This window comes from Polyodon spathula, chromosome 1 (genome assembly GCF_017654505.1).
Source record: "Polyodon spathula isolate WHYD16114869_AA chromosome 1, ASM1765450v1, whole genome shotgun sequence".
NCBI classification, from domain to species: Eukaryota; Metazoa; Chordata; class Actinopteri; order Acipenseriformes; family Polyodontidae; genus Polyodon; species Polyodon spathula.
Window position 1 is genome coordinate 56,624,177 of NC_054534.1, and position 26,459 is coordinate 56,650,635.

The 26,459-nt window shown below is 38.7% G+C and overlaps 1 pseudogene; it reads right to left on the bottom strand.

Annotated features, from left to right (window-relative positions):
• On the bottom strand, positions 1 to 25,537 carry LOC121321762 (annotated as a pseudogene).
• Positions 25,538 to 26,459: the final 922 nt, after the last annotated feature.

Genomic DNA, 26,459 nt, shown 5'->3' on the forward strand with positions numbered 1-26,459 from the left:
TTAAATGTATTCTCTCGATTGGTAAAATAAAATGTATACAGACTCAGAGATTTTGGAAATGTCAGAGGTTAGACCATAGAATTCTTCAATAGCCTGGACGTCAATTTTCTGTGAAAACAAACAAGAAATGGCTAAATTAAAGACAATGCCTTCTCTTGATGTCGGTTCAGTATACTGGTTGCCTGCTATTATATATATATATATATATATATATATATATATATATATATATATATATATATATATATATATATAAATATAAAATACAATTTAAACCGTGGCGCCAAACTTGCCAACCTGTTCTGGAGCTATTCTTAGTATAAATAGTGCACATCATAATTAAACTAAATACAGTTTATAATCAAATCATTATTTAATAATAGCAACACTTCACAGTTTAACAATTAAATTTAATGGAAGAATTATATATGTTTACATTGTACACTTGCCTTAGTGTATTATAATGCTTCATGCTAACTTCAGTTGTGTCACTTAAGGGCTGCTACAGACATTGTGTAAGACTGTTTTGGTTGTATCCATGGTTCAATAGAAAGTGTTTAAGCTGTATTATAAAATAAACCAGACACTTTTAACAGGGGTTTAAATCCAGATGAATGAGTGTGGGAGGGTAGTGGGTGGAGCTTTTGGGAAGGACCAGAAATGACAGCACACAGGAGCCAGAAATGGAGATTAGTCCTTAGAGCCCTGTACCATCAATGGTATCAGGGCAGGGTTTTATTTTACAAAAACAATAAAAATAGTCCAGTCCAGTCCAGTATTGCAAAAAATAAACAAGAAAACCACCTGGAATACCAGCAATGGTAAACTCAGGTTTGAAATAAAAAGAGTAAACAAAAAAGGTCACGGTTACAAAATAAATAACAACAAAGGAAGCACTGGGTTTCTTTGTGGTACTGTGGTGGGTTTCCTCTCACCGCTTCTTAGCTCCCTTTCACAGATTAATGGCCAGTCCTCGGTTCCTCACTCCGGTAATCCAACACAGTGTCCAAGGTTTTCAAGCTTCTGTGAATAACAGCAGTGAATGAAAGCAACACAACAAGCACAGCATGTGTTTTCAGTTCAGCCCAGGGAGAGCGAATGGCAAAATCATACTGCTTAAATACTGCCAAGTCCCACCCCTGCAATCAGCACGCTGCCCCACGTCAGCCAATCAACGAGAACAGCACAGCTGATTGCAATGATGGGACCCGACGGCCGCATGGTTCTACCTTGGGCCAAGATGGCTGCCTGACCCGGAACTTCCTGCATGGTCAGAGTTCAGCCTCCTGATCCAATCACAGTCAACCCTACACAGCGCTGCCGGTGGTCGTGAGGGCAAATTATGACAGGACCTCCTTCCAGTCCTGTCACAAAGATGCATCATAAAAAAGTACACAATACATTTGGCAGTTTGAACATTTTCTATCTTTCCTGTGATAACTGGCCAGCTCTTATGTGCTGAATGAAGACAGATCTGACTTTTAACATGCAGATATAGCATGGGCAAAGAATGCTGTTTTTTGTAGACACCCCTATTTTTGTAAAGAGAAAACAATTATGCAACTGTGCAAACTCCTCGAGGGTGCTTAAGAAAACTTGGTTGTTTGTTTCTGTTTTTTTTTTTTTTTTTAATTTAATTAACAGACATTTTCCCTCTTTTAAAAAATAGGAGTTAATTTAAGACTGAACTAAACACTTTGAATGGCCCAAAGGGGTCTATTCAATTGATCTTAAGAGGTGGATCTAAACACAGGCATGGTGATCATATGTGTACCAAGGTTACGAACATCAAATATCTACCAATGCAATAGTGCTTTGTAGTCTGTAAAAATATGCAGCCCATACCAAGGACTTCAGTATTTAGATCTGTCACCTTTTGGATTGACTAAATAGACCCCAAAAGCATACACTAGGAAAACTATAGCAAGGTACAGCACCTTCGTCATACTAACCTCTACAATGTCATTGTCACACAACAGCCAAAACCCATCGCTTTTCACTATGGTAAAGTAGTGCCCTCTGTTAGGACCACTGTAAAAGAATGGAAGAAAAAATGGATACTGGAAAAAGTGGATGCATTTATTGTGTGTTCCCTGCAGTTAAGAGTAGATGTGGAGTATGGCCTTGTGTGGCATGTGAGAGGTGACATCAGGTTCCGGAAAACAAGGAATGGGGGCGCAAAACTGAAACGGCACGGCGCTCAGCACGTTTATTAAATAATAAACAAAATAAAAATGTATACAAAACAAAAACACCAAACAAAAAGGGCACAAGGGCCAAACAAACAAACAGTAACAAGTAGGATGCTAGTTTGTGAAACCTGCATACATAGCAATTGTTTACTTCTCTTCACAAACTCATGTCTCTCCTCTGACACTCCCCGCCTTCTGAGCCGACAGTGGGTCCTTTTACATTCGCGGCTGGAGCCTTAATTACCTATAATAAATTACTTTATTAAGGCTCAAGCCTCATTCCCACAAGAGTTCTAGGGAAGCAGTTTTAACTCCATCCCCACAGACTACACATTATAAAACCGGATTTTTCGCTGGTCTCAAACAGTAAATAATAAAAGAGGGACAGTGCTCGACCACCCGCACATAAATACAATAATAATGATTAGGACGGTCCACCCACATACAAATACAATAATAATAATACAAACGAAAACAATAATCATACATTCACTTTCTGTAGATTTGTTTTTTAATTTGATGTCATGAATTAGTTAATCCAGTCTCAGGGTTGTCACACTCTGACCCCTCTTCCCAAACAGTTCACTACTAAAAAAATAAATGTGCTGAGCTACCCTGTATGTTAGACAAGACATTTAGCAATTTCCTACCACGTTCCACATGAAATCCAATGCAAACACAGACTAAGCATCTTATTTATAAATATTATGTCTCTTGGGTCTGATATATAAGATACCAGCTAATCCCCCATGGAAAACGTTTAGCCACCCAAGTGCTTCTGTATCTATTCCAGTATAAAATGAACCACACTCCTAATAAAAAGCATATCATCTGCTCACCTATCATATACATCACTTTTTTTAAAATGAACATTTCTATCTATCCTGGAACAAAACCAACACATTCCTAAATTCAAACAACCCCTAAAGTGGTTGATGATTTTTTTCCCCCAACCAGTCATATAGCTAAGATAACTCAATGTCTATCTGGCAAGAAGAATTGTACTTGCTGGGAGAAAACATTTATATTAGTTAGCTTACTGTATAATTCATTGTTTGAATTACCCCAGTGCTAGCAGGTATCATTGTAAGAAAAATAATAATAATAATATTTATTTTTATATAGCGCCTTTCACAATGGAACACCATCACAAAGTGCTTTACAAGATATGAGACCATATGGAGTGTGCCTGTAACAAAGTGCCTTTGTCAAGGTTAATATATGGATTGGTATAGGTCTCAGGATATATGGTTTAGTACCGACAGCTGAATGCAAGAATATTAACTCCTCAGGATGGCCTCAACTATAACTAAGATTGTGACTCAAAATAGCCTGTTTACTCTCCGCCACAGTGCTTCTGAAAAACAATCTATATAAAACTCAATTTCAGGTACTTTTTTAACATTTATTTTGAAGCCATATTATTCCTGATTTGTTATATAATATTGTTAAAACTGACCTGGAAACAACTTTCAAACAGCAAAAGCTGTGGTTGCTCCCAATGACACTGTCAAAGTTCAGATATCATGCTGCCAAAACGCATTCCCAACTACATTTCGGGACTTGGCACTGGCATTGCTGAGTAGACAGAAACACAAAAATACTCCTAACCTCACAAATGATATACAAAGAAAAATGTGCCAGATATAAAATTTAAAAAAGACACGAAGTTCAAGATTCTGTTACTCTGGACTGCTTCTGCTCAAACATCCCACCATTTTGTACCTTTTGTGGATACATTTTCTACAAGAAAGCAAACACATTTACAAGGCAAATCTCTGCAACAATCTAACTAACAATGAAGTAAGACGGCTAGTTCTTTGTTGTCTGTTCAGTGTTTTGAAATTGACCAGTTGCTTTGTTATGATGTTATTATGAATTGCTAGCAGATTAATGAAGTTCCCATGGAATCTGAGGGGCAACCACACTGGTTACACACTGTGCAAGCTCCATAAAAAGGTTCGTTTATTAATTTGGCTGTGGCATTTTTTATGACAGTTATTTATATGGCAAGTGCTATGTGAGCTTTCAAACTTTCAACAGGTAAAAAAGCATACCCTCCACAATGGACAACAACAGCTACTAGATCATACATGCAATCCAAACTGACAGCATCGCCTGACGTGCTGAAGAGGCGTAACTCCAGAGGAAACACCACGCGGTACGAGAGCTTGGTGTATCGCTGCAGCTGCTCCATGTACTTGAACCTCTTGAGATGCAGAGCCAGAATCATCGGCAGCTTCTTCTCTTGCATCCTGCGCCATTGCAAAAACAAACACGGCGTGTCAGGATTAACTCCTCCACTAAAAGTACACACCAACATCAAATCACAGCAACAGTCACTATCTAAATAATTCAGTACAGCTTTTCTGTTTATAAAGGGACAAAAATTGGACTTGGATGCAAATAGGCAAATTGACCCCAACGCTACTATAGCTTTTCAAGATTACAAAGTATTCCATTTGATATCGAATATCATATTAGAAGCTGGTATCCATTCTACAAGAAGTCAGAGCAGCTACCCACGAGCTGGCTTACTGGCCACTGACCTTGAACGGGTGAATATCAGATTGTATCTTGCACAGAACCCTAAACTATATTGTTATTATAATATATCTAGGGCTTCTAGTTTTTTAAACATTAATTAATAGTAGTTAAGCCTTAACTGAATACCAGATTGTTTAAATTAACGACGCACTACTAGAAACCAACGCAGTGGAAATTATTAAGCTGAATTTGGCGAGTATAGCCAGAACGAAATACATGTTCAATTAGAATCAAATGAGAGCAATGCACGTGGTTTGTTAACTCAATATGAGGGTAAAAAGAAACAACTTCCGGCTCAAAATATATTTAAAGGGACATCACGTGATCAAAAATAAAACCGGAAAACTAGAAGCCCTGAATATATACTTTTAAAAAATCCAATGGCAGCACCATATCAATATCAGGGTATACTCTATATTACGAACTCCTAGCAGTATCCCTTTTGCAAATTCACTTTGCTACTCTGTCTCACTGACTTTCCACCACAAACATATCCTACATTTACTTTGCAGAAGTATTTTCTTTCATTACTGTGTCAAACTGGGATCAATATTAAGACAATTGTTCTTTGTTCAAATACACATAACATAGTCTGTAATACTTGAAAGTGAGATGTCTCAAAGCCAACATACTATTTCCCATTTTGTTGTAGCACAGATTTCTCATCAGAAATCTAGAGCAAGTTTCTCCCGATAGTGCTCCTCTTGTCCTGGTGCAGACTGACCTTTTCTGTGCTTCCTGTTTACTGCAGCACATTTCACAGTAGTACTTGTATTCACTGCATAGTGTTTCTGTGTTGCTGAAATCCCTGTAAAAGATCACTTTAAATTAAAATTGTAACATTCAGATATTAAAATTAGGGTGACAGATTATTGTGCCATTTCAAACCCCAGTAGGAGAGATTTCAAACTTAAAAGAAAGAAGTTATCTGCAGTTCTCATGAGCAGCAGAACAGAAAATAAAAACATGCTGGAGCCAGTACATAATCAGATCCAGTCTCATTTTTTCATACCTCAGACAATGTGTAATTGATGTGTTCTGCTCCACTTCAACCGAAAGGTCAAGGAAATCTTCATCTTTGCTGCTGACCTACAGGGAGCAACACATATCTATTGTTACTACACAGCTCAAAAGAAATGTACACATTCAAACTTTGATAAAATAATTAAAAGCGTATTCATTTTTAATGAAACAACTTATTTCTGCTAAACACCCCTAACATTTTCAGCAGTCAAATGCAGGCATGAAGTAACTAGAATGGGGTGCTTTGTGAATAAAAACCAAGCATCCTCATGGGCCTAAGGTACAGAGAATGATAGAACATATTGTAAATATGAAAAAGTAAAAGTCAGTTGATGTCAGTAAATGAAAGGATTTCACTCAATTCTACCCTAAGCCACTTCTCCTTTATCTGCCAAAGATCTGTAATAGAGACAACAAGTAAATCATATGGAGCTGGGTTTGTTAAAGAACTCACTGTTTCACAGTTCAGGCATCGTGTCTCGTTGGTCAGTGTCCCCTGAAAGATGTTGTGCACCCAAGTGGGTTCGATCGTGTTGCTCTGCTCCAGTCGATGGTGGTGCTGCCGTTCTTCCCGTTTTGTTTCTCCTGGGTCGTCTCCTCCTGCAGAATGTCTGCCATCGTGTTCAGCAGGTAGTTGAGGAACTCGTGGGCGTCCTGCTGCATGTAGTTATCAAAGAGATCTGCAATAGGGCGAACTGAGAGGAGGGAAGAACAAAAACCTTTCCAAAATGATGCAAGGGGCAAGGGAAGAGAGATACCCAATGTTGTGTACTTTTGTACACTATTAAAAAAATATAATAGAGAGAACACAAATGTATCAGTAGGCACACAAAGTCAAATGCAGCAAACTAAAAAGTAACGTACTAACGGTGGAGTATCTTGCTGATGCATATTTCTTACATTTTGAAGAAAAATAATTATGAGTTTTTGATAAATACATTTGATTAAACATTCCAAATTAATTCTCAACATGTAAATTAATTACATTAATTTCAATTAGTTTACACTGACTTAAATGGTTTTTGTACAATGTCATTCTGCTGGATTTTACTCACTAGTACTAAAAAGAGCAAAGAAGCTATACGATCAGACAAACATTTGGACAAAAATCTTGATTATCTTCAGATTGAGTGTTATGGATAAATGAAATAATTAAATTGACACCTTGCAATATTTTTTAAACATGCCCTGCAGGTATCCAATTTTTTTGAAACTCAAGCAGAAATAATAAGAAAATTCCACCTGAAAATTATTTATCCTCATTTTAAATTCCATTCAGAATGACCAGGGCATTGTAATTGTTATGGATATGGCACGGTGCCTGTGCATGCTTGTGAAAACACGTGTCATGGTGAACCATCCAAGGCAGACTGCATTACTTAAGTCCTCATTTTACGATTAATTCATTAGAATTTAAAAAATAATACCTGAGTTAACAGTATTTCAATACAAAGATATTGAGAATTATAAAAAAAGAAGACAATGTGCTTAATTTATACCATTTTAGAAGTCATCCAAGACTATATCCTTAACTGATCCCATCGACATTACATAAACCATGGATCCTCCCCAACAATGCTTCTTTTAACTCTAGTTTAATTATAATAACTGTAAATTAATCTTTCATTTTTAAATAGTTCAGGTGAATGTGTGTCTTTACTTCTCAAATGAACTACACAATTAGGCTTAGAAGCTGGCTTGGGAAGCCTATTGTTATTGTAAAGATGTTTTTACATTTTTTTATTTAATTTTTTTATTATTGTCGTTTTCCCTCCCAAAACTTTAAACTGCTCCTGTTCGCACACGGCGTAGCTAATCAACATAATAATCTTGTTGCTGATTTACGTTCATTTCTTTCCCTGCACTTTTCAGACGCAAAGATTGTGCTCCTGCGTCAATCTGCAAGGCCAGGTAAACTGCCTGCAGCTCGAAAACATTTATGTGGAGACCCTGCTAAGGGGGGGTTCCACAACCCCTGCGTCCCCCTGCCATTCCATACTGCGCCCCAGCCCAGGCTGGATGCATCCGTGGTAATGACCTCGCTTTTAGTGACACTGCCCAGTGCTACCTAGAAGTCTGAGAAGGCGTGAGCTGGCTCATCGCATGATTCACCATAAGGCCCAACCGTTGAAGACGGCCGGTGACAATTTCTGTGTTGGCGTCTGCCTGTGCTGGAGAATGGGCACAAATGAGCCAGTCGTCCAGATAATTGAGTACTCTGATGCCTTTGAGTCTCCATAGCGCCAGAATAGCTTCAATGCACTTCATAAAAGGCACGGAGAGCTAGAGAGAGGCCAAACCCGGAACTCCTACACTGTTCCCTGAAAGGCGAACCTCAGGTACTTCCCATAAAACCAGAGCACAGGATGTGGAAATAGGTGTCTTTGAGGTCCACCGAAGTGAACTAGTCGCTTGGCCTGATTGTTGCATCGTCAATATTTTGAATTTCTTTTGGCTCAGGTACAGGTTGACCTTCTTGAGGTCAAGGATTGGACAGAGGTCACATCCCGATTGGGCCCTAGGAAGTGCCTGGAGTAGAACCCTTTCTCCCACTGGAGGGGATTTATCATGTGAATAGCCCATTTTTGCAGCACAGCTGCTACCTCCTGAGACACCTCCAATGCATACTGTGGGCCTGTGACTGATGTTACATTAATGCCCTGAAAGGGAGAGGGACCGGGTTTGAACTGCAGCGAGTAGCCCATCTTAACGGTAGTACCCAGTACCCAAGTACCCAGATGTCCTTTAACATCAGTGCACCATGATGGACTGCCTTGTCTCATCTTCTGTAAGCCAGGGGACTTGCAAGTCTACAGTGGCCCTCTTGATCAGTGGTAGAAGCTCTTCCGATAGAGAGAGCTTAACCGCAGGGGATATGCTGTCTAACTCGACGGCCTTAGATGGGAACGCCAGCTCCTGCTTGCTCACGGCCTCAGAGATGGAGAGCATGTCATCCTTTTGCCAATCTGTGGTCGTAGCCCCCGGGACCCCAACGGGACAGGCGGGGCAGGTGGCTCCAAACACAATAATTCTGCTGGAACATTTCCTTTATGCGAAACAGCTGCCCAGAGCTTTTCCATCCGCTCTGAATCCACCAATCATTCGGAATGGTGACTCTTCTTTTTGTTCCTCGGGGGAAAAGAAGGAGAGGCAGAGGAAGATGAGGAAGACTGTGAAGACGGCTGCCTGCGTGGGCTACTTTCCCGGGTGTGTACCAGTCTCCCTTGGCACAGAGCCATGGGCCGAGGACACAGACACCTCTCTAGCAGAAGCTGTTGGAGAAGAACGTGTGGAGGAGTGTGTTCAGGTGTGTGGAATGCAGAGCTCTCTGTAGAGCTGCAGGAGAGATGTTTCTCCAGCATGCACAAAACTAGCAGAAACTGCAGTTTGCCAGTGCCTCCTTGGTGTGCTCTGGCCCCAGGCAGGAAGAGCATCTGCTATGCTTGTCAACAGGCAGACTGGCTTTGCATGTGTCGCAGGAATAAAATCAAAACATGATGCAAGACGTAAGCAGTGCAGTGTACAGTATACAGATGTGCAGGTGCTGCCTCAATCTGCTTATAGATAGCAACCAGGTGGGTAAAGACCCGAACAAGACCAGTTTTGCACCAGACCGGGGGCGTAAGCACCGGACAGCAGTGGGCCGGTTCGATGACTTTTGCACCAGGTCGGTTTGGTGGCACATAATAACGCATAAATTATGTAAAACGCAATAATTAGCAAAAATTATAGTCATAATTCACAGATATAGACTCCCCTGTCCGCTGATTTCTTAAAAGGAAAAGTGGTGTTGAGATCTGTGCGCGCAGTCCTTTAAACAGACTTGGCTGAGCAGCTTCAATATATCTAATTCAGGTTTCGGGCCTTTACGAGGTAACCACCCATTCATTAATGGCTACATTTCGTACTTGAAAGGGAACAACGGATTATGTGTGGTCCTGGATTACTCCTAAACTGTGCCAAAACTGAAACACTGCAAAACGAAAAATCAGCCCACATAAATCTAGAACAATTAAAAGGCATTGGCCAATTCCATTTATGGCATTTAGAATTATTTTTTGTCTTTGTTTCTGCTGTTTATATTTAATAGCTGAAATGGTTTAGCCAGCAAGTAGCAATGCCATCTGCAACCAGATGTTACACCAAGGTCACAGATTACTCATACATTTTCATCAAGATGAGTTTAAAAAATGAATTGCTGCTAGTCTGCAAAACTAATTGGGGCCCAACGGTTTGATAACATCCTGCTGCCAACAGAAATAAACAGGACTGATTTCAAATGCACATTCAATCCATTTGCAGATGGAATCAAGAAATGGGTCTGTTAAGACAGCCAAACCTGCTGCTATTTTAGTTTACAGCTGGGTGCAACATAGATGCAAAGAGGATGAGCTGCTTTGCCAGTGTGCGCAGGCAACACTTGACCACTTCACAACTGAATCCAAATGTGTATATGTATATACACATATACATACACAGTGCCTATAGAAAGTCTACACCCCCTTGAACTTTTTTGTGTTGTGTCAGTGACTCAGAGTTTCATGCATTTAAATGATTTTTTTCCACTTATCTACACGCCATACTCCACACTGTTAAGGAGAAAAAAGTTTTCAAAACTGAAAGATCATAATTGGATATGTCTCCACCCCCCTTGAGTTAATACTATCTCTATAGCTATCTGTTGGGATAGGTCTCTACCAACTTTGCACACTTAGATCTGGCAATATTGGACCATTCTTCTTTACAACACTGTTCAAGCTCTGTCAAATTCCTTGGGGAGCACTGATTGACAGCAATCTTCAAGTCACGCTACGCATTTAAGATTGGATTTAGGTTGGGGGCGCTGACTGGGCCACTCAAGGACATTTACCTTTTTGTTCCTTAGCCACTCCAGTGTAGCTTTGGCTGTGTGCTTTTGGTTGTTGTCATGCTGAAAGGTAAACTTCCGTCCCAGTTTCAGCTTTCTTGCAGAGGGCAGCAGCTTTTCCTCAAGGACTTCTCTGTACTTTGCTCCATTCATTTTCCCTTCTATCCTGACAAGTGCCCCAGTCCCTGCCGATGAGAAACACCCACATAACATGATGCTGCCGCCACCATGCTTCACAGTAGGGATGGTGTTCTTTGGGTCATGCGCTGTGTTGGGTTTGCGCCAAACATAACGATTTGCATTTAGGCCAAAAAGTTCAATTTTAGTTTTGTCAGACTACAAAACTTTTTGCCACATAGCTACAGAATCTCCTGAGTGTTTTTTTGCATACTTCAAACAGGATTCAAGGTGGGCTTTCTTGAGTAATGGCTTCCTTCTTGCCACCCTATCATAGAAGCCAGATTTGTGGAGTGCTTGGGATATTGTTGTACATGCACACAAGCCTATAGCTCTTGCAAAGTTGCCATTGGCCTCTTGGTAGCCTCTCTGATCAGTCTCCTTCTTCTCGGTCATCCAGTTTTGAGGGATGGCCTGATCTAGGCAGGGTCTTGGTGGTGCCATACACCTTCCACTTCTTAATAATCGTCTTGACCTTGCTCCAAGGGATATTCAAGGCCTTTGATATTTTTTTATACCCATCCCCTGATCTCTGCCTTTCAACAATTTTGTCCCGCAGTTCTTTTGAAAGTGCCTTGGTGCTTATGCTTGAGTATTTGCTTTACAATGTACTACCCAGCAGAGGGAAGCTACAGAAACTGCTGAATTTATCCTGAAATCATGTGAATCACTACAATTTAACACAGATGGAGGCCACTTAACTTGTTGTGTGATTTTGAAGGCGGTTGGTTACACCTGAGCTAATTTAGGATTGCTATTACAAGGGGGGTGGACACTTATCCAACCAAGCTATTTCTGTTTTTATTTTTACTTAATTTTCTACAAATTTCTAGAATATTTTTTTCACTTGGAAGTTATGGGGTAGGATGTGTAGATAAATGAAAAAAAAAAAAAAAATTGTAATGCATTTTAATTCCAGTCTATAAGGCAACAAAAGGTGAAAATTTTGAAAGGGAGTGTAGACTTTCTATAGACACTGTGTATATATATATATATATATATATATATATATATATATATATATATATATATATATATATATATATATATGTACACACACACACACACACACACACATACACACACAATATGGTGCAACATACTTCTGTACTGAGGATGATTCTAATAGCTCCATCGGGATTAAAACAAAAACAACGTTTGGTGACAAAAACTTGTATATGGAAGCAATGTATAATCTACTTTGGGGTTAAATATTTTCTTAACACACAACCTCTTTTACAAAGAAAAACATTATTTGACAAAGAGACCTCAGATGTGTATTATTACAAGTCTGTTTATACTTTGAAACAGAAAAAGAAAAAAAAAGTCTCAAACTTCAAAGCTTCAAAGAAAACAGGCACATCTTCCAAAGAACAGAAGACTTGCTGAATAAGATATTTATCTTGTGGCTGATGTTGTGTTTACGATGCCCAGCTGTGTCAGACCAGGAACATTAATTTGACAATAAATGTCATACTGACAATATGAAAATACAAGCCACAATTACATTTTCATTGTTTTAATTCAGGAGAAGGGCATAGGACTAATAAAATACGCCCTGTAATTTAAAACAACCAATCATAAAAGCACATAACCAGGGGCAGCTGCTATTCATTGGAAGTTGAATTTTGCTTATATGATTGGCCATGTGCTCTTACCCTTTCTGCCGATAATACATTTCTGAATCTTCCGGAAAGCAAGTGTGCATCTTGATACTCCAGATGGGACGCTGAAAGTTCACCATTTTCTTTTCATTTTTATGTTGCCCAGGCAACTGATGAAGCTAACTTGAAGTACTAGGAACTTTTCTTGAGAACCTGTTTAAAACGTTTTTTGTCAAAAAGAAAAGTGCCTTGGTCGACTCATCTTGCCGACAGCGCTAACTAACCTTCTAACTTACACCGGCTTTCAACTTTGCATCCTGATAATGCTGCTTATGTTACCACTAAAAACTGTACTGAAGGAGACATCTTGCTGAGGAAGGACAATCCAGAGCTTCTACAATAATTTTATCAGCGATTCTTTACAAACAGTTCAATGCTTCCAGCTTCTTCGAAAGGCCCGTTCAAGGGTTCCTTGTTACATTCCAGCCCACGACCCATTTAGAAAAAAATAGAAAGAGGAGAGAGGAAGATGGGGGTAGAATTCTGGATGAACGATAAGTGTTCTCTGATGACGTGTAGGAAGTTCAGTGTTTCATCTTAAGACCATCACAATACCATTATTCACAAAGGTAGGATATGTTTAATACATACTTAATATATTTCATGGTTTCATATTTTTGAAGTAACTTCCTTCTATATATCATATATATATATATATATATATATATATATATATATATATATATATATATATATATATATATATATATATATAATATATATACAGTGCCTTGCAAAAGTATTCAGACCCCTGACCAATTCTCTCATATTACTGAATTACAAATGTACATTGAAATTTCGTTCTGTTCGATATTTTTTTTTAAAACACTTAAACTCAAAATCAGTTATTGTAAGGTGACATTGGTTTTAAGTTGGAAAATATTTTTAAGAAAAATAAAAAACTGAAATATCTTGCTTGCATAAATATTCAACCCCCACACATTAATATTTGGTAGAGCCACCTTTCGCTGCAATAACAGTCTTTTGGGGTAAGTATGTACCAGCTTTGCACACAAAGTCGGAATGATTTTGGTCCATTCTTCTTGGTAGATTTGCTCCAGGTTGTTCAGGTTGGTTGGACGACGCTTGTGGACCGCAATTTTCAAATAGTGCCACAGATTCTCAATGGGATTGAGATCAGGACTTTGACTGGGCCACTGTAGGACATTCACCTTTTTGTTCTTCAGCCATTCCGATGTTGCTTTGGCCTTGTGCTTGGGATCATTGTCCTGCTGAAAGGTGAATTTCCTCTCAAGTTTCAGTTTTTTAGCAGACTGAAGCAGATTCTCTTGCAGTATTTTCCTGTATTTTGCTCCATCCATTCTTCCTTCAATTGTAACAAGATTCCCAGTCCCTGCTGATGAGAAGCATCCCCACAGCATGATGCTGCTACCACCATACTTCACTGTAGCGATGGTGTATCTTGAGGCATGGGCAGAGTTAGGTTTACGCCACACATAGGGCTTTGAGTTTTGGCCAAATAGCTCTATCTTGGTCTCACCTGACCACAAAACATTTTTCAAAATCGCAGCTGGGTCACTCTCATGCTTTCTGGCATACTCCAGACATGCTTTCAGATGGTACTTTTTGATTAACGACTTCTTTCTTGCCACCCTTCCATACAGGCCAGTGTTATGCAGAGCTCTTGATATGGTTGACTGGTGCACCATTAAGTGCAAACTGGGAGCATCCACAGCACAGGGGCTGAATACTTATGCAAGCAAGATATTTCAGTTTTTCATTTTTCTTAAAAATATTTCCCAACATAAAACCAATGTCACCTTACAATAATTAATTCTGAGTTTCAGTGTTTAAAAATAAAATATCAAACAGAACGAAATTTCAATGTACCATTTGTAATTCAGTAATATGAGAGAATTGGTCAGGGGTCTGAATACTTTTGCAAGGCACTGTATATATATATATATATATATATATATATATATATATATATATATATATATATATTATATATATATATAATATACATAATAATTTAATACTAACTTAGGAGTAAACACATTTTTTTAATGTTCAACTAGTCTGTTCTTTCTTTGTCTGTTAAATAAGCACTATCAAGTAATTAGAGGAACCCAAGGCATAAAATTGAGCCATATGTTCACAACTACTTAATAACCCTTTATCATAATAATAATGCCTCCCAATATTTCTCACATTAAAAAAACAATGACTTGTTAAAATGGACAATTCTGTTGTGCCCGACACTCACCATTCTCTTTCCGTAACCTGGAAATTAATTTCTTGGGAGGAATCACCCCGACCTTCTTCTTCTGCGTGGTGATGCTGTGAAACAGGTCAGCCAGGCACGTGAGCAGGTTCTCTTTCTTCTTCTGCTGGGCCTTGTATGCCAGCACATTCTCCCAGAATGGCCGACAGAAGTACAGCGCCTGCAACACCGAGTTACAGTAGCAACTCAAACTGTCACAAAAAAAATAATAAATACTGAAAAAACTAACAAGTCTTTCCAAACTCCAGTCTCAAAACAACCCTAATAATTGACACTTCAAAAGGGAAGTAAATTTATATTCCTTTTATTAATTTTGCAGCTGTCTTAAAGCTGAGCACTAACAGAAAATGATTTACATTCAATTAAACTACTAATCGCACAAAACAGAAACACCACACATGGCACACCAGATAAAACTTACTGCCACAGACATAATTACAACACCTCAGCAGTGCTACTGATCAATACTTCAGCAAAACTATTGCGATCTATGCCACTGTAGCGTCCTACCTGTATTCCCCCCCTCTAAGGTCACAGTAAAAACGAGAGCGACTGTATAACAGCCTGCTTATAGACTTCTACGGAGGTGTAAGGGAGAACAAGGGTCATTGTTTAGGGTCACTGTGGTGATGATGATGGCTTCTATATGCAAAGCCACAGAATTTAACACGCTTAAAAGGATATTCAAAACATTTTAAATGTGTTCGTTCACAACAGGTTTACATGTTACTGTTTAAATTAACAGTTAACCCACTGATTTTGTACAGCTAGAAAACTATTACTCTACAAACACTACCTAATTAAACCGTGTAAGTATACGTTTTATCTTTGAAACAATGAGGCTGAGCAAAAGTGCCTGTTACTTACACTGACCAATCCGAAGTAGTGTTCATTGATTGGGAACTGCTCTGGACCAATGTCTTTTTCCAGAGCAGAGGCATTGGTGCCCTGCAAGAAAACACAATAAGGTCTTTCAGACTACAAGGTACTTGTAATTACAATGTTAAAACCAATTCAAAGTAAAGTGTACAGGTTGTATAATCTAATTTCACTTCTGTACAGTACCCTACAAACAATAATTTAATATTACTTCCAAAATTGAAATTCATTAGCAGAGAAAGATGTATTCAACCAAACATAATCCAATGTTTACACTGAATTAGGCATTCAAGATCTCTCTGTCTAACAAGAATTCAACAAGAATATACATTCAAGAGCACATCATTATTATTCTTTGAAATCAAACGTACAATTTCAAATAAAAAAATATATATTTTAAAAATCGCCTTTCAACAGACATTCAATAAGTAGAATTTTATATGTATGTAAAACAAAAAGGAAGAAACAGAGCAAAACAAGAATGCAGCTTGGAAAATGCCTGGGGGTATTAAGTCAATGGATGCTTTCTTTCTTTATTTGCAAACTCTTTCAATATCACTTACAGCAAGAACTGTGGAAAAGCAAAGGCACTGGCAGGACTTGTATCGGGAATATTTTCGGCAGATACTAATGGATACACACTGAAAACAATAACTTGCTGCAAAGAAAACAAGATATAGTCAACCAATGTCATTCATTACATGTGACAGGCCAACTGCAATTTTACTGTTCAGCATGTCCTTTCATTTTGATTAGTGGTTGCACTCTCTCATTCATTCTCTCTCTCTCTCTCTCTCTCTCTCTCTCTCTCTCTCTCTCTCTCTCTCTCTCTCTCTCTCTCTATATATATATATATATATATATATATATATATATATATATATATGTAATAGAACAAGGGGTAGGGTCATTAATGGGAGGTACGTGAGGGCAAGTTTGTTGGCAAGATGGCCGAACCAGGGAGACTGCATTTCCCAGACAGCCCCATGAAAGGAAATTATGTCACAATGATGGGACGTTTGTATGATACAAAAAGGGACAGCCCCATTCAGATAGTGAAGGCATAGGAGACAGCATTTGCTGCAAGAAGTAGAGAGAGAGAAAAAAAAGTTTGCGAGACTGAGTTACTGATACCTGTGAGTTTTGACCTGGACTGTTCTGATTACCTGATTTGTGGACTGACTCTGTTTTGTGTGGATAACCTGCTACGTGTACCTGACCCTTGCATGTTTACTGATCTGCTTTTGGAACTGTGGAATAATAAACCAGGTGCTGCCCTGTTTTACATTGAACTTTGTTGTGTGTGGACAGATTTGTACTTGTCTCTCCTGCCTTAATGCGCACAAGTTTAGACAAACCTCTTATTTGTCACTATATATATATATATATATATATATATATATGAAACAGTGTTGGATTTGTTCAACAGTTTTTCAACATATTGCTTGAAAAAATAAAGATAAAATACTTCGGAACCGAGTAACAATTCGATACAATGGGACTACTGTAGTTGACAATGGGTGTGCGCCAGGGATAATATAATTTTGTTGTTGTTTGTAATTCCCACCACTGACGACAGGTGTGTCCCTTATCAATTTTCACTCTGTATTCACTCTTTTGAGAACAAAGAACTTATTTAAAAATCTGTTGCTGAAAGTTTTAAAGTGGCGCAGAGGATGGTTTCAGAAAGGACAATTGACCCTTCAAGCATGAAGCAGAAAATTCAATGAGCCTTACAGGTCATTTCAGGACAGCTTCTGAACCTTCTGGCTTTAAACTAAAAGCAGCCTATGTAACGGAGTATTAAATTTGGCCATCTGGTCTCCCCACCATTAGTTTTTCATAGTAACTTCCATAACTTGCCTACCTTGGTAATTCTCTTTCCCTTTCTGAATCCTGAACCTTTCTTTGGCACACAAACGCAACAGCATGCAGATGAAATATAATGCTCTTTTGTACATCTATTAGGAGGTTAAGTGGTTTTGAGCTCTGTTGTACTGCAGTCCAAAATTATGTGACCAATCTCACACTGCAAGTCAGAGTTGTGTTACTGTGGCCATATTGCTGACAGAAAAAAAAGACTAGCTGACTGAAAATGGCAAATTATGTAATCAAGAGTCTGGTCATATTTCTTACCATTGTCATTTCACAATTTATGAATATGATCAGACAAGAATGCTAGTACTGTAATGGCCATACTGTGATCGACCATTAAGAACAATAATGGTCTGCAACGATAGCAATTGATAGCATGGGTAAGTGGCAAAATAATGGGTCTATAGAACAGCTGTTCTCACAGGGACTCACAGATGCTAAATGTGTCAGGCTGAACTAAGAGCGGTGTTTAGGAAGAGCCAATTTATACATGTTCAAATGAAATATATTTATCCTGAAAAAAAAACTAAAAAAAACTCTCATTGTTGGTTTACATACATTCAATGCAAATAATAAAAACATACTATTGAAATAAATGCACAAATAAATGCTAACCTGTTTGCATACTAAAGCAGTCAATTGGTAAACTGACATTTTACATGATCACGCAGTGGGTGAACCATCTGTCTTTTATTAAGCACGCTACCAGGAGGTACAATTCTTGAAAACAGTTTACAATAAAAAAAGCAATAAAATAACTAAACTAGCAATGCACAAGCACAGCTACTTCTAAGAACCACAACTACTCCTGTAAATGACTAGACATGACTGTACCGGTCTATGCAAAGGCCAGTTACATATCTATGTTTGGTATGTTCATGCTAGTACTGTACTACATACTAGTAACCTCTAGGAGTAGCCCCCACTTACCCAGTGACCTCATAAAGCCCCTTGAACACATTTCCACTATCCCTGTAACTCTCCTGCCAGGATACCTAGCTAACATGCAACATTATTTAACTGTATTATAAAATGGAAGATCTTGATTAATTCAAAGAGCTCCCATTTAACTATAAATTGATTTCAAGCTGTGGTCACTGGACTGTAAATTGTTCTTAGAACCTCAATTTCTGTAATACTCAGTGCATGTGCACCAAACAGAAGATCAAGTGCAATGAACCATTTCATAAAACTATTTTACAAGAGGTGACCGGGTCAGCTGCAGCTATATTCAGTTACATTGCAGAACAAGGCTACAGCTAAGCAAACCATCTTGCTACCACTGTGGTTTTAAATCTTCATTAACCTCTTTTATAATTCAAGCAAGCCCCCTTTGTAGACACCCAATTAAGTCTACTTGTGGTATCGCATGTCAGCAGCACTGATTATTTTTTATTTGTTTTACTCAATAGCATTGTGAGGAGGAAAAGTTATAACACTTACATATGACTTTGTTTTTCACCCAGACACTGGACCATATATATATATATATATATATATATATATATATATATATATATATATATATATATATATATATATATATTTCAAAGTCAAACGAAGCCTAAAATAATAATACTTGGGTAGTCTACTTACTTGGTGATACTCAACAGCCGAAATCAAAATTCAAAGATTCCCCAAGCAAAAACTTCTTTGCATAACCAATAAGCCAGAACTCATATGCAAGTCAGTCAAATCTGCTGTCTGAGAACATTATCTATACATTATAGTAGTTATACCTTCTGAAATAATTCCAAGACTCTTACTGTACATTTGATATGCAGGGATCATATGTGCATACTGAAAGAAACGCTTTATTTTCATTGCAAAAAATATATCTGGTACCACTACTAGATGAGAAAAAGCACTATCTGCACACCTGACTTCCATGTAGTCTTACACTGCCTTGATCGTTTCACCCTTTAATGTCTTCTTTACTGTCATTAACCTACCAACTGCTCCCCCTATGACTAGCAGTCTTTAATCCAGAATATGCTGCAGAAGTCAAATGACCTTGGAAGCGCATGCTAACAGAGAGCTTTAACCTAGTATGGCACCTGGTTTATTTAAAGAAATACTAAACTACATGTTTGCTATGGCATGCACTTCTTTCAAAAACTAACATGAAACCAACGGCAAAGGCAAGTACCTGACAGGCAAGATGTGACATACTTTACATACAAGCATCTCCACTCTACCCCCTCTTGAGGATAACACTATGTAACACAATTTTTGTTCCTGGGTAGTAAGTGTTATTTCCTAATTGCTTATGCCTCAAAAGTATAGAAAATGGCTATTATTCCCCACAAACTTTGCTTTTGTGACCCGGACAGTGATATTTTGAAATTTACCTATTTCCAATGAGAAAATGGGCAAATTTGTGTCTTTTCGTTCACATAAAGTCAGAAAAAAACAACATATGAATCCAAATTAACATGTATTTATACTAAAGTAATACAAAAATGACTACAAAAGATTTATAAGTGAGTAGTTTTTCAAGATTTACAATTATACTGTAAATCACTTACACGAATCAGCCCCCAAATGTAGTCTCCCATCATGTTCTCGTTATACTGTCCTTGGTAGCGGCGTTCAAAGTCCAGTATATCCTGGTGGAAGCGCTCACCTTGCTCCTCCGAGTACGCTCCCATGTTCTCCTTGAATTTATCAAGATGAGCATCAAGGATATGGACTTTGAGGGACATCCTACAGCCCATTGTGCCGTAGTTTTTCACCAGAGTCTCAACCAGCTCCACATAGTTTTCGGCCTTGTGATTGCCCAGGAAGCCCCAAACCACTGCGACAAAGCTGTTCCAAGCTGCTTTCTCCTTACTATGAGCTTCTTGGGGAATTCATTGCACTCCAGGATCTTCTTTATCTGTGGTCTGACGAAGACACCGGCTTTAACCTTTGCCTCGGACAGCTTAGGGAAGAAGTCTTGAAGGTACTTGAAGGCTGCCGACTCCTTATCTAGAGCTCTGACAAATTGTTTCATAAGGCCCAATTTGATGTGCAGTGGTGGCATCAGCACCTTCCGGGGGTCCACCAGTGGCTCCCACTTGACGTTGTTCCTCCCCACAGAGAACTCGGTCCGCTGTGGCCAGTCCCGCCTGTGGTAGTGCGCCTTGGTGTCCCTGCTGTCCCAAAGGCAAAGATAGCAGGGAAACTTGGTAAAACCGCCTTGGAGACCCATCAGGAATGCCACCATTTTGAAGTCTCCTATGACCTCCCAGCCGTACTCATCATACTTCAAGGCATCCAGCAAGGTCTTGATACTGTTGTAATCCTCTTTGAGGTGCACCGAGTGAGCCAGGGGAAGAGACGGGTATTTGTTACCATTATGGAGCAGCATGGCTTTGAGGCTCCTGGATGAGCTGTCAATGAAGAGGCGCCACTCATTCTGGTTACAGGCGATTCCGATTGCCTCGAACAGACTGGTCACATTGTGGCAGAAGCAGAGCCCATCTTGACGGGTGAAGAAGCTGGAAAAAGGTTGGTGACGCTTCCTCTGATCTGCGACTTGCACACTTTCATCCAACAAGTTCCACTGCTTGAGCCTAGACGTCAAAAGCTCGGCATTGGACTTGGTGAGACCAAGATCTCTAATCAAGTCGTTGAGGTCTTTTTGGTTGGGGTAGTATGGGTTTCTCTCCTCAGCTCCACCTCTGAAACTGTCATCTGGATCTATAACGTCTTCCTCGCTCTCTGACTTGCTGCTCTCTTCTAAAGACGGCTGCTCTCTCTCCAGAGGAGTGGGTACGGGGAGCTCATGGCAGTGTGGCACCGGGGCGATGGATGAAGGAAGGTCCGGATATGTGACAGCAGGTGCATTCTTGCCAGTCCGACGTTTGGAAGGGTCCACCATGCAGAAGTAGCAGTTGCTTGAGTGGTCAGTGGGTTCCCGCTAAATTCTTGGGATAGCGAACTTCATGGCTCTCTTTTCCCCTCTGTACCATCCTACAAAAATACATTTATTTCACCCATGACTAATGTGTAAGAGATTCTCACAACATTTTTCATATATGATATATTTTTTCAATAACATTGAAAATTGTAAAACATTTCAAAATTAAAAACTTTTACAATTTTAAAAATTTTAACAAATTTTATAACATAAAATTCCGAGCAACAATTGTCCATCTTCCAGAGTTTTTTTGCAGTGCTCGCAGGTGAAATGAGGCGCCCAGGGTTTATCTTGATCCCCGACAGGCATGCCGAAATATGTCTTGTAGGCCTCACACATCTTAGCAGATGCTTCCACGGAGTACTTTTTCGCTCTTGTCTTGATAAATTGGCCGCAGACATAGCAAAACGCGTCTGCCGGATGCTTGCAGCCTCTTGATGCCATCTCAGAAACATGCAGATATTTATCCACTTAGGCAGCTGGAACTAAACTGAACTGGTGGGCTTAAGGCCCCTGTATTTATACTACTATTTATATTACTGGAAAGTTCTAGAAAGTTCTAGAAGTTACTCCAAGTTTACTCAGCACTGAATCTATCTTCAATGTTCTGGAAAATAGGTAAATTTCAAAATATCACTGTCCTGGTCACAAAAGCAAAGTTTGTGGGGAATAATAGCCATTTTCTATACTTTTGAGGCATAAGCAATTAGGAAATAACACTTACTACCCACTGCCAAAAAAACCAGCAAGTAACCCCACGAAGTTTGCCAATATTTTTATACTGAAAATAACAGAGTGCTGAAGTGTGGCTTTGTTTACACTATACTGTCAAATAAATGGCATTTTGCAAAAGCATTATATTATCCAGACTACAGTTGCAATTACATTGCATCCCCAAGACCTAAAAAGCTCTTTTGGCACAACTGTCTTGAAGTGAATTTAGTGTTTCTTATATTAGTGTTTTCCCCCTTTTAAAGTATCATAGTGTCATACAAAAATGGATCAGCCAACACAAGATAGTGTTTTATTGCTGAATAATTTACAGAAAAAAATACAGTGGTGTTCGCATGGGCAAATATTTTTTAACAATGCAACAAACACTAAAGTTTATCCTTTTAGGGTCCTCAGTGTGAACAAGATAACTGTCTTGGATTTTCCACAAACTTCTCACAAAACTCCTAACTTCCTATCAGCCTTTCATGCGTTATTTGGATTTACTGTAATGAAATAGACTTAGTTTTATATGTAGTTTTAAATATTCTCTCCATATGTATGCGAATTGACCATTGTTTGTGCAGTGTGGATGGCAGCTTGTAAAGGCTTTTTTTATTTTTCATGTTAATATTATAAAATATATTCACTCTAACAGACACACTTTTTTCTTCTAATTAAAACTTATTTCAGATCGTTTTTTCCCTCTAAATGTACTGCAGTGACTGATGCAGATACAGATGGAGGATACAAACTTTACAATTCTCATTATTATATATGTTTCCATATCAAACACTGCAAAATAATTTACATTACACTGTACATTTGACCAAATCAGATAACTACAAACATTAGTCATTTGTATCAGCTTGTTACACATCTCCACAAGAATAGGAAATCGACCTTATTTGAAACAGAATTATTTTGTGATTATCTGTAGGAACATATTAAGTGAAATATCATGTATATTTTTCTCCAAGAGTCTCTGAAAATTAACAGTGTTCTATCACACTGCTACGGAAATGTAGAATACAAACAGGCATTATGTTTCCTTTCCACTTCGTAGACAGGCAAGACAGTAAAACAGTGCCTCTTAACTCAAAAGAGGACTACTGGGGACTGAAAACACTAGTATCCTAATATACTGTCACCTGTTCAGAAATATGCTGTTTTTCCCCTATGAAAGATGATAATGCCTGAATCATATGGTTTTGATTGTTAAGCCCATGTAACACCAGAAAGCTTTTTTTTTTTTATGAAACTTATGAAGCAACTTTTTGTAGGAGAAATTTGTAAGCAATGTTTGCCATTTAGTTAAGATGACTTAATTTTCTGAACCATCTCCCTTACTTCCACCTTCACATTTCTTGCTTGTAATGGTTTTAAACATTACTTAAAACACAGTCAATACAACGACAGGGCTCAGTTTATTGTTTCATGTATGTTTGAGATCAGAGGTCTATGAGTTCACTTAAACATACTGTTTCCTTTCAACAGAATAAATAACAGAAAGTGCAACTTAATGCGTTTTAAATTTGTTTAAAAAAAAAAAACATCTGAAGATATCATTTTTTTACAATAAAGTTAGTATGTCACACTAATGTTGCATTTTGACCTGGCCATCTCCTTGCAGCTTGACACACTGCCCCAGCTGTCTGTTGTTATGCCTTACCTCAGAGGACTTCACAAATCATTTAGAACCAATGGCCATTTCATCTCTCTGGTACACTACCACTTTGAAAACAGATGATGCAGGGCAATCACTTTGGCCAAGGCCTGAATTGTGGGTTGCATGAATTCAGGTAGCCATATCGATTACCTGGATTGCTCCCCCAGACAATGTGACCCAGGTCCCATTTTCTCAGTAATGCCATTTCACTTGCAAACATTATAATGATTTTACAATACAATAAGTGATGCATACAGTGAGTAACATGGCCTGTCAGCCAAATGGCCCTACAAGTGCTTGTAGACTTGACTTCTTATTATATTCTCCTAGTGATACATATGCCTGCAACAAGGACACAGTGGAAGCACCCTTGCATATGTTTGTGCATACGTATGCCACAACTTTACACATATCTGGAAACCTGTTTATCCAAGTGTGTAGAAACATGGTTAAAACATTCCTCCGAACAATACTGGGGCTATAAGGAGGTGCCTGTTCTCCAGTCTTTATATCACCCTTATATGTGTACTTTTATCTGGAGATTCATATATTCAGATCGATTGGAGTTGGATCATTTTTTGCCTCACAGATCCATATCCATATCTTATTCCTGAATAGATAACCACCCCCTCTTCAAGAATAGGCAAAAGCCAACGCACAAGTGGAGTAGAACCACAAGTACATCCATTTTCACAATAAAAGAGTTTCTGCAATGATGGAGCTTTTGGTCAGAACAGGGTCTTAATGAAGACTGAGCAGGGACATTCAGAATTTGAAAATAACGGGTGCCATAAATTTGAGATATGAGATGCCTGCTAAATCTGCACTTACCAGCTCATGAATATGGCTACTCTGAGTCTGTAGGTGTTATTGGTGTTTTTCATGCAGATATTTGTGTTTACACTCCTGATTATTTAAGTAACAGATTGAAGGTGGTTCTGAAAGACGCCTGTGAGTTTTCCCTACAGGGCGTCAACTCAAGTACAACAAAACTGGTACTAAAATCACTTCAACAGAAAATAGAAGATAAAACATTACTTTAAATCTAAAACTCGAATGCAATATTATTATGCAATGTGGCAGGCTGGCGAGTGGATAGAGGCCCAGAGACAGACTGCAGTTCAAAAAAATAACTATTTTATTATAAATAAACAAAAATAAAGTGCACAAGGGCAAAATAACAGATACTCAAACACAAATAAAGCAAAAACAAAACTCACAAAAATAAAGTTTCCAGGCTGGGCAATGCCTTCACTGGATTTAGAAAATTCAAAAACCACAAAACAAACACCAACCTGCTTCCTCAGCTCCCTCTCCCCAAATGAGAAGCAGAGGCCTCCTTTTATATCAGGTGGCTGGGCGCTGATTGATCGTTAATCAACCTAATCAACTAATCAACCCCAGCCACCTGAACATAATAAACCCAGGCAGGTAGGGGAAGTTAACCCCATCCCTGCCAATTTCTAAAGAGCAGAGCTTTGCTCTGCCACATGCAATAATAAATAATTCTTATTTATTGAGTGCCCATGAATAAATTGTCGGTTGCCGTGCAACTCATTATCCACATTCACATGTTTCTTACGGCCTGTGTGTGGTTCTTTTCATTGGCATCACCGACATGATGACGGTAATGTACCAAACATTAAGTGAAGCCACATCCATCGATCCGGTCCCCTCTAATCAACCTTCCACATTGTGACCCTACATTGCATAAGTTTTGTGCCGTCTGTGTATCGTTCACTTACCATGTTACAAATGGAGGCGATATTTCTGACAGTCATTTAGTTTAAAGTGTCTCCCACACCGCCATCTTTATAAAATAAACATGATAATATATAAAACAAAAAGATTGGAGGATCCTTGTGTGGAGAAATTTTGTTCGCGGCCAGGGACCACACTGCAATCCCCTGCCCTCAGAACAGCAACAGTCCTGGTAACTGAGAGCAAAACAACCTAGTATAGGATATGTGTGCAAGTGGCAGACAGAGCAATACCAATTAATAGACTAGGGCCCAACTCAATCTATTTTTAACTGTAAAATGTCACTTGGTTTCTTTAAAATAGTGGGCGCATGATAGGTAAACATCAATAGTTACAGGTAATTATAACCTCTACAATGAAAAATACACACACATCCGCCTCCGGCTAGGCAGCGTCTTTCTGCAGTCTCTTCTGTATCTGTGCAAAGATAGGGCTGGTAACGAGAAGCTTGAGAAACAGCTCAACCCTGCAATCATAGGCCAGGGCGGGGGCCACCGTCGTGCTCCTGACCAATCAACGTGACACCAGAGCATCAGTTTCACCTTTTAAGCTCTTAAATGACATCAATGTTGCAGGTCGGGGAATTGGTTTGTTGTGCTATTTTCGTTCATTCAATGTTGTAGAATCAAATGCCCAGTTACCATTAGTTTAAAAGCCCCCCCCCCCCCGTTATAATATATTATATATTTGAGATGTTTATTTAAGTGACCAATATGTATCATACATGCCAACAGAATCCTTATCAGTCCTCTCAGTTCTAAAGATTTCCAGGCACCTGAGATCTCTAAATCCTTCTTTCAGGGAAAATCCCGATTTTATATATATATATATATATATATATATATATATATATATATATATATATATATATATATATATATATATTGCACAGTATAGTTAGTGAAAACCACACGCTATGCTCTTTGTGTGGCTGACAAATTG